General features: G+C 33.5%; 1 long non-coding RNA gene across 1 annotated transcript; it reads right to left on the bottom strand.

Moving 5' to 3' along the window:
• Positions 1 to 4396: 4396 nt before the first annotated feature.
• LOC105325592 (uncharacterized) lies at positions 4397 to 6123 on the bottom strand. The gene is made up of 4 exons (XR_899738.4): positions 5983 to 6123; positions 5016 to 5091; positions 4766 to 4803; positions 4397 to 4528 (listed from the first exon to the last, which is right to left on the bottom strand). It is a non-coding gene; the product is annotated as an uncharacterized lncRNA (long non-coding RNA).
• Between the last annotated feature and the right edge of the window lie 4206 nt (positions 6124 to 10329).

Below are 10329 nucleotides of genomic sequence, written 5' to 3'. Positions count from 1 at the left end.
TTAGGAAAAAAGTTATGAACATCCAAGATCAACTTAGGACACGTCTTAAGATGTAGCTTGACGATAACTCAGGAACTCTTAAGTTAGGATATCCTAACCTACTTAAAACATTCTTATTTTTAACTTTTTTTGGGAGTTGATTTTAATAAACTCTCCTATGCAGTTACTCAAACAAACCGAAACTGAAACAGTGTTTGGACCTCAGCACATATCATTGCTGCTGACAAGACTTAGTTCTTGAAAATAATTGATAAATTCGATGTAATTTATGCTAAAGCATTGTTTTTCAAGGAAACTTATTTATAAATATCTTGAAAATAGTCAGATTTTAAATGGTACGAACAATTTAAATTTCAATATAGTCTCGTTCAACTCGACGCTCGGCTGTTTCCGTAAATTCTTGTCGGAGATTTATGAGTCGGCCGAGCGTTTGGTTGAACGAGACTAGAGTTCAATATTGCTTGGATCCATACAATTTTCGAGAAATATTTCTATTACTGATACATAGTTTGATTGAATTAATTTTATCTTTGAATATTATTTAACATGATTCATATGGGGGTTTCACGACATTCTTGTCGAAAAAGTCCAAAAATTCATATTATAAAAATGTGCATAATTCAAATTAGAAACTACATGTCCTTGTCATGCAAAATAACATATCATTGATTTTAGAATAAATAAACATCGACAAAATCAACTCCCGTCAGTTCTTCAGTACTTTGATTTATAAATACAAATCGAATTAAAGAGACATGTGCAGGGACAAATGATTAAACATTTTGCAAGAGAAAAAAGTACGTGTCGGTAGTTAACATGATACCGCCGGTATGCCAAAAACCAGTAATTTTAATGTATATATTTGTAAAAATATACAATTTCTTAAATACACATGTATATATAATTATGTGATCAATAAAATTTTTACTTTAAAAACAAAATCAAACATAAAAAAACCAGAAATCTAAATAACTGCAACTAGTATTTTTTGTACAAAAATATATCTTAGGAAAGAATTGGCTTACAATTTAAACAAATAATTACTAGTACAACACGTGTGCATACGCAGTTCGCAATTCAAAATTTAGAATTCATATTCGGGGCCCGAAATTTTCAGGGGCATCTACTAGTGGTTTTTCATTTCCACTGTGAAAATATGGTGATGCAGTTATCTATAGTTTTTGAGAATCGGACTTATATGCAATTGAATAGTGAACTGCGTTCTAGAACGCAGTTCGCAATTCAAAATTTAGATTCATATTCGGGGCCCGAAATTTTCATGGGCATCTACTAGTGGTATTTCACTACCACTGTGAAAATATGGTGATGCAGTTATCTATAGTTTTTGAGAATCGGGCTTATTTGCTTTTGAATAGTGAACTGCGTTCTAGAATGCAGTTCGCAATTCAAAATTAAGAATTCATATCTCGGGCCTAAAATTTTCAGGGGCATATACTGGTGGTTTACCATTGCCACCGTGAAAATTTGGTGAAGTGGTCTTCTCTAGTTTTTGAGATTTTGGCTTTTTCACAATTGAATAGAACGCAGTTCGCAATTCAAAATTTAGAAATCATATTTCGGGCCTGAAATTTTCAGGGGCATATACTGGTGGTTTACCACTGCCACCGTGAAAATTTGATGAAGTGGTCTTCTCTAATATTTGAGATTTTTGCTTTTTCGCAATTGAATAGTGAACTGCATTCTAGAACGCAGTTCGCAATTCAAAATTTAGGATTCATATTTCGGGCCTGAAATTTTCAGGGGCATCTACTAGTGATATTTCACTACCACTGTGAAAATATGGTGATGCAATTATCTATAGTTTCTGAGAATCGGGCTTATATGCAATTGAATAGTGAACTGCGCTCTAGAACGTTTCTGAAAATTTCGGGCACCAAATAAGAATTCTAAATTTTGAATTTCGAACTGCGTTCTAGAACGCAGTTCACGTTTCAATTGCGAAAAAGCCAAAATCTCAAAAACAAGAGAAAACCACTACACCAAATTTTCACAGTGGCAGTGGTGTACGACCAGTAGATGCCCCTGAAAATTTCGAGCCCAAAATATGAATTTTAAATTTTGAATTGCGAACTGCGTTCTAGAACGCAGTTCACTATTCTATTACATATAAGCCCGATTCTCAGAAACTATAGATAACAGCATCACCATATTTTCACAGTGGTAGTGAAAAACCACTAGTAGATGCCCCTGAAAATTTCAGGCCCGAAATATGAATTCTTAATTTTGAATTGCGAACTGCGTTCTAGAACGCAGTTCACTATTCAATTGCGAAAAAGCCAATATCTCAAAAACTAGAGAAGACCACTTCACCAAATTTTCACGGTGGCAGTGGTAAACCACCAGTAGATGCCCCTGAAAATTTCAGGCCCCAAATATGAATTCTAAGTTTTGAAATGCGAACTGCGTTCTAGAACGCAGTTCACTATTCAATTGCATATAAGCCCGATTCTCAAAAACTATAGATATATGCATCACTATATTTTCACAGTGGTAATGAAATACCACTAGTAGATGACCCTAAAAATTTCGGGCCCCATATATGAATTCTAAATTTTGAATTGCGAACTGCATTCTAGAAAGCAGTTCACTATTCAATTGCATATAAGCCCGATTCTCAAAAACTATAGATATATGCATCACTTTATTTTCACAGTGGTAATGAAATACCACTAGTAGATGACCCTAAAAATTTCGGGCCCCATATATGAATTCTAAATTTTGAATTGCGAACTGCATTCTAGAAAGTAGTTCACTATTCAATTGCATATAAGCCCGATTCTCAGAAACTATATATAACTGCATCACCATATTTTCACAGTGGTAGTGAAATAGCACTGGTAGATGCCCCTGAAAATTTCGAGCCCAAAATATGAATTCTAAATTTTGAATTGCGAACTGCGTTCTAGAACGCAGTTCACTATTCAATTGCGAAAAAGCCAATATCTCAAAAACTAGAGAAGACCACTTCACCAAATTTTCACGGTGGCAGTGGTAAACCACCAGTATATGCCCCTGAAAATTTCAGGCCCCAAATATGAATTTTAAATTTTGAATTGCGAGCTGAGTTCTAGAACGCAGTTTACTATTCAATTGCGAACTGCGAACTGCGTTCCAAAAACCGATTGCCTGCATTCTTTGAGTGTAAATTAACATTTGATAATCTTTTCATTGAAATACATGCATATAAATATAAAAAATAAACACGGCATTTTCATAGAATTTAACATTACATGTACAACACTTACACAACCAATTCACCTTTAATCTGCAATATGTAGAATACACGTACAGATTAAATAAGAAATAAATTCATAACTTGAAAATACATTAAAACAGTTTACTCAACATTACGAATTCTTTAAAAATTATTTTTTACAATGAAGTGATTGAAATTAAGAATGAACATGCGTGGCTTATATAAAACGATTTAGATTTGATTATTATTTAGCCATTAATTATTTGGTCCAAAACTTGTTAACAAAATAATGAATGTAATGAATTCATTTTGTGTACATATTAAAAATAAGTGAGTAATTTTCTCTCGTCAAAGAGAGACTGTATTTGCGAAAAAAGAAATTCTCAACTTGTCAGTTTCCAGACAGGCATGTAGCAACGAATAAAAAAAAGGGGGGGGCAGTTCGGGTCCCTCTCCACATATTTAAGTTAAAATGAACGTACATGATAGAATAAATGACTATGTCCCCTCCCAGATTAGAAATATGAGGTTTGTCGGAAATGCATCACTGTAGAAAAGATTGCTTTATTCAATTATATCTTAAGAAAAAGCTGCACAACAGTCTCACTAGACCAAAAACGTAAAATTAAAACCTAAGAATAGTCCTAGGACATGCTTGGGGATGTCGGAAATGCGTCACTGTGGAAGTCACTGTAGAAAAGATTGCTTTTTTATAGACCTTAAGAAAAAGCTTCACAACTGTCCCAATACCCCCAGAAACCGCCATAACTTTATACTAACTTTAAGACATCACTTACTTTGTCCTCAGACAAATTTAAGGTTGTTAAATCACGTTTTGGTGGATATTGGGACTATTCTTAGGCCAGAAGAATGACGCAATACTTTCTACAGTTCCAGCATTTCCGACAAACCCCAAAATCCTAATCCGGGAAGGTTGTCATTTGTTCTATCATGTATGTTTATTTTAACAAACCGGTAATTATGTAGAAAGTATCCCGAGCAGCAAAATTATATTTAGTATCACATCAGCTGATTGTCGATGCTGCCATTTTGCTGTTATTTTTTGTGAAAACTTAGATTTTTTTTTCATACAGCTTGCGCATATTCCCCGTTATCGATTTTGTCGCGCCGCAGTCTCTGTTTTTAGTCTCTGTTGAAAAATAATTCCAAAAATATACGTAAAGAAACAAGCTTTATTCAATATACATCATCAATTTGTAATTCAAACTGACAGTCTCAGCGGAAATGACGTAGAAGAAGAACAGCAACGGCCAGGAACACTGTCCACAATCCAGATAAAGAATTGGTGCCCTGAAAAAGGAACACAAATATTTAATTAAGTGCTCTCTCTCTCTCTCTCTCTCTCTCTCGCTCAAATCTATGAATGTTTAATATAAATATATCACAAGGACATCGAATACGGAAGACAAGTTTCTCAGATCGATAAAAATAATTCATCCTAAAGTATCAGTTTTATCTACATTAACACACCATACATTTTAATTCCGGTTGAGGTACGACAGGAATTGATTGTTATGCCATACTTACGTTATCAGGCGCGGCAGTGGTATCATTCTGCCCCATCACTGGAATCAAATATACAAAACTCTAGTGAAAAACCCCCACAGACACAGAAAAGTGATCTTAACTTAGTTGAATATATGCGCTTTATTACGCCGGTTACTAAATCTGATTGATTATGTTGTTTATTTTAAACAAGATTAATGCAATCTTAAATGATCAAGGATTTTCACTCCATTGGATATTTTGTTCTGCATTTTAAATTGACTCAACTTACCAAACGATAAAATGGCAAGCAAAAACAGGAAAATTGCCTCTCTAACCATGTTCTTTGATTGATTGTGTAGACAACCCTGTCAGATAAATGAAATGAGAATGAAAATTAGTTAAGGTGATATATATTTTTATGAACAAATTAATATTATGTCTTTATTGCCTGACGTCATAATGTGTCTATGAAGATATCTTGGATATATTCCCTAACAACTATTTCAATATTGTACTTCTTTCTCATGTATATGTATTTTGATTTTAAAAATCGTCCAAAAGTGACAGTACAATACCTGTGGAGAGACTAATCGTCTAAATGTAACAGTACAATACCTGTGGACAGACTAATCGTCTAAATGTGACAGTACAATAACTGTGACAGTACAATAACAGTGGACAGACTTATAGTCTAAATGTGACAGTACAATAACTGTGACAGTACAATAACAGTGGACAGACTTATAGTCTAAATGTGACAGTACAATAACTGTGACAGTACAATAACAGTGGACACACTTATAGTCTAAATGTGACAGTACAACTGTGGACAGACTAAAGCTGTTCCTTTCCCGTAATGAGAAAATGACAGAAATGTCTTTGATTTTGCCATCTATTACAAATACAAATTAAAACTTGACTGTTTTCTTTTCCACTTCCAAGCTTAAAATTATGTGATGCTTTCCTGAATTAACTGAAAATAATTTTAATTGTCAATAATACTTATGCACTAATGTGAAAAAAAGACACAACGTCCTGAATATGCGCATTCCGTTTTAAACGAAAATCAAAATCTTTTCATAAGGTAATTAATACATGCTTCCAAGTGAATAATTAGTTTAGGCAGACAAGATTTTTGGAAATCTTTTACTTGTTTTTACAACAACCTTTGGCCGTTTTAATACTTAAATTTTGGATTTTTTTTTTTACTTCAGACACAACATCCGTTCGATATATAAATCAAGTACAATACGAACCTTGTTGTTACTCCCCTGTCACAAAGTAGAAAACAATAGTTCGTTGTATTCTCTGCTCCCTTCTCTCAGTCCAATTGAATTTAATCCCAGGTAGGCTTATATATAGCAGTAAAACAGTACAGGAAGTAAATTACGACTGGTGTGTTACTATGCTAACACAAAGCAACCGTTTATGCTTGTTTAAAAAATGCTTCTAAATGCTCGCTCAAACAGATCAGAATATGATTTGTGAAAAACTTATTGCATGATACAGATTCATATGTCGACGAAGTCCTTCACCTTAATTATAATATTCATGGTGCATGGGACAGGGGTTCAGGCCTTAGGGCGGGGCCAATATGGCCATATAGAAGAAATATTTTAAATCTTAAAAATCTTCTTTACAATATATTTGAGAGAAACTAAATCCATGTCCATGAAGTTCTTTACCTAAATTGTAAAATGTATGGTCCCAGGGTCAGGGATTCAGGTCCAAGGGTGGGGCAGATATGGCCACATATTGAAAATGTATTGTTATAATATTTTTTCTGCTCAAAACGCTTTCGTAATCGTGGGAGATAAAGTCATGCACTGTTATGTTCATTTTGTCCTGATGTTAAATTATGAAATTCACTGCCTATGCCATAGGACAGAAGTTGAGGCTTTTAAATTTTTTTGGGTATGCGAGGGAGGGGTTGTTTTACGTTTATTGAACGAATGAGGTAGAGAAGGCGGAGCTAATTATTATTCACAAATTTTACGTATGCCAAAATTAACAAATCACCATTGTATGCGAAATATCAGTTAAGAAATATCAAAGAAAAACACAATTGGACAAAGAAGAATTTTTGAGTCAAGTATACTGTATTTTCAGTAAGGCCACTAACTGCAACGATGCAGCCATCTCTGGGTTTTTTAAATCTGTTGTTTACTGGAGAGGGCTACGATTCCATATGATTTATGTAATGGTGCACAATTATTCTTTTAAATGTGGCTGACCTCGGTCTGAAAAGATCGTTTTTATGTTAGACTTCCTTTTGATAAAATGATTGTTAAACATAGGTTGAACAAACTAAACGTATGTAAATCAATACCAGATTAAACACACTGGTTAGCATGTTTACCAGTCGTCTTCTTCAGCAGCCATGACAGTTCTCATGTGATTTTATGAGATTTACGCTTAAAGTTTTGATGAGCTTGGTAACGTGAATGTCCGTGTAAATAAGCGATATTTACCCGTTGTTTATGTTTAAAACGGGGGAATTCCTATAATCAGTTCAATCCGCTAAATTCTCACTGATTGTCCCAAATAAAACCGATCAAGGTCAGTAAAAATAGCGGCAAAATTCGTTGCATGCGTTTTTGTTGGTCGCATCAAGTCTCCTCAAAATATTAGACATGCACAGTATTCAGACGCGAATGAATGCGATCTAAATTACTGCAATGTAAGTTACAACGTTTTCATTACTCGCACAATTTTTAAAGATCGTTAGATACGGTAAATTGCAGCTGTTTATGAGTGTGTTGTGCGACCATGAGAATGTTGCTCAACGTGTTTCATTTAATCTTACAACGTTTTACTATTATTGCAAGATTTATCGGTTTGAGTTTCCATGATTTGCTTCTATTGGATACAGGGTTATTTTCGCCCCTGGATAAAATCAACTTAATAGTTTCTGTGATATTGTCAAAAATGGAAACTTTAAGTTACTGAAAACCCCCCAAAATTTTAAATAAACAGAGTATTTTTTGATACAATGGCAAAGAATTGAGATCATTTAAAACTTTAAATACCCTCTCACCATCTGGTTCATTTATCGTGAAAAAAATGGATGCAACTGAAAGAGGTACTAAAGTTATGTATGGAATTTTGAAAAAGGGTTTTGAAAAATGATTGCATCTTTCTCTAGACGATCACATTTTTTGATAAGAACATAGTTTCTACATCGTTATGTGGCTGTGAAGTATGCGAGTATGGTGATGTTGATTAGATAGAAGTAATACATGTTAAATTTGGAAACTGTTCATCTTAAGTCTCCTACTCCTAGTTATATGATATACATATATCTCAATTTAGGGAGAGTGCCATTAATAGTACATATTAAAACGAAAATCATTGCATATTGCTTAAGAATTTTACTAGTATATAACTTCAATTTCAATTCTAATTTCCTTATTTTCATATCCATTTTTTACATCCTCCAAAAAAAGGGGGGGGGGGCAACTCCGTGATAATTCAATTTTTTAAATATAAATTTTAAAAAATTAGTTGCTGCGAGAAAAAGTGATGCTATGTGCCTGAATACGTAATGTTCATGTTCTTTACACACAGTGTTGCATAAAAATAGCGCTAATGTATCTATATTTGGATATGTACATTAATACTTTATATTATATTATATACTATTATGAAAGTTTACTTTTCCTCTAATAGAGCAAATTCAATTTCTTGCATATATTTGTTATAATCTCTGTGTTGTAAACTACAACTAAAGATATAAACTAGACTCTTGTTGCTATAGCAACAAAAAGGTCTTCCGTTCCTCATGTATAAATCTTTACAAAAGATCCATTTCTCTTGTAAACCGAAAATGGATATACTTTATACCGTAAAGGAATTCCCAAGACATAAACAAAACAAAAGGACAAAACGTCATTTTTGAGTACTTTCTGTGACGACCGAAAGTAACGCCGGATCATACAAAACATAATAAACATATCTTCATACATTGCCTTGTCTTTCCTCAAAGTTTGGATGTTCAAGTTTTTGTTAGTTATAATATCTCGTTGAGAAAAGGTTTTTGTCTCGGGACCGGAAACAAACGAACGGAAGTGATTGAAAATACGTATTTTAGTACATTTACCTATGATACGTTATTGTTCATCATATTGAGTAAAATGTTAAAAAAAATTCTAATGTTAAAAAAAACCTTTTATTGCTTGAACACTTCGAATGAAAATCGGAAGTGACGTACGACCAAATGGAACCCGTTAAACACATGTTCATTCAAATGTCTATTATCCATACAAGTTTTGTGTATTGATCTCTCACAGTTTCTGAGATCTTGGGGGTAGTTTGTTTTTTTAAAAGAAGGCTACCTGAGATATTTGAGATGTCTCACCGGAAGTAGAACTTTTTTTGGTTTTTTTACCAAGTGTGGATGACCTCTTGTATTTTTATAACTAAATTGTTACTTCCTTTCTAAATAACCAACATATTTATAAAAAATCAGAATTTGGTGTACTTCCTGTGACGACCGGAAGTTACGCCGGATAAAACAAAATAGTGTTAACACGTGTCCATACACAGGTCTATAATCACACAAAGTTTGGTGGTTGACGTTGTTACCGTTTTTGAGATCTCGTCGATATAAGGTTTTTTGTCTCGGGACAGGAAACGGACAAACGGAAGTGCTTAATGAAATTGAAATTTTTTATATCTTGTTTACTTTCCTATTTTACATTATTATTTATCGAAGTAGCCTAAAATCTATCAAATAAAAACAGCTTAACGGATAAACAGTTTGATTTGTTTGAGCTCTTCCGCTGTGGACCGGAAGTGACGGAAGACAAAATGAAACTGTTTAAACACATCTTCAATCAAATGTCTATGTTTAGTAAAAGTTTCGTGTCTTGATCACGTACAGTACCTGAGAACTTGCGGGTACAAAATATGTTTTAAAATAGCTTCCTGAGATAATCGAGATATCTTACCGGAAGTAGAATTTTTTTGTTTATTCAACATTGTATAGATGGCATATAAAAGGATCTATACTAATATCTTTATTCTATGGAAAATAAATTAAATACGTAAAAACAAAAAAAATTGAAGAGCTTCCGGTGACGACCGGAAGTTACGCCGAACAAAACAAAAATGTTTAAACACATCTACAACTATAGGTCTATCATCCCACAAAGTTTGGGTGTTCAAATCTTTATCGTTTCTGAGATCTCGATGTGACAAGCTTTTTGTCGCGGGACAGGAAACGGACGACAGGAAATGAATTTTCAAAAAATGAAAAAAACGCCTAGAGATATGATCATTTTCTATCAATCTTGAAAATTTCAAGTAAATCTATCCAGCCATCTCTGAGATATCTTGTGGACAAAAACTGGGAAAAAAATAATAATAATAATAATAATAAAAAACATTACAATCACTAGAAGGTCTTCCGTTGTAACGGAAGACCTTAATTATACTGTTCAACTGTACTTAGAGAAGACTTTATCCTATCGGAGTTTGTCACGTACTGACCAAAGTCTAAGCTATTGCTAAAACGGTTCTATCCTTTTCTTTGTCACAAAACAAATGTGTAACAATGATGTTACAAGACAGTAAGCTGCTGTTTAAAAAAAAGAGTTCAAAGA

This window comes from Magallana gigas, chromosome 7 (genome assembly GCF_963853765.1).
Source record: "Magallana gigas chromosome 7, xbMagGiga1.1, whole genome shotgun sequence".
Taxonomy (NCBI): Eukaryota; Metazoa; Mollusca; class Bivalvia; order Ostreida; family Ostreidae; genus Magallana; species Magallana gigas.
This window is presented reverse-complemented; position numbering and strand designations above follow the sequence as displayed.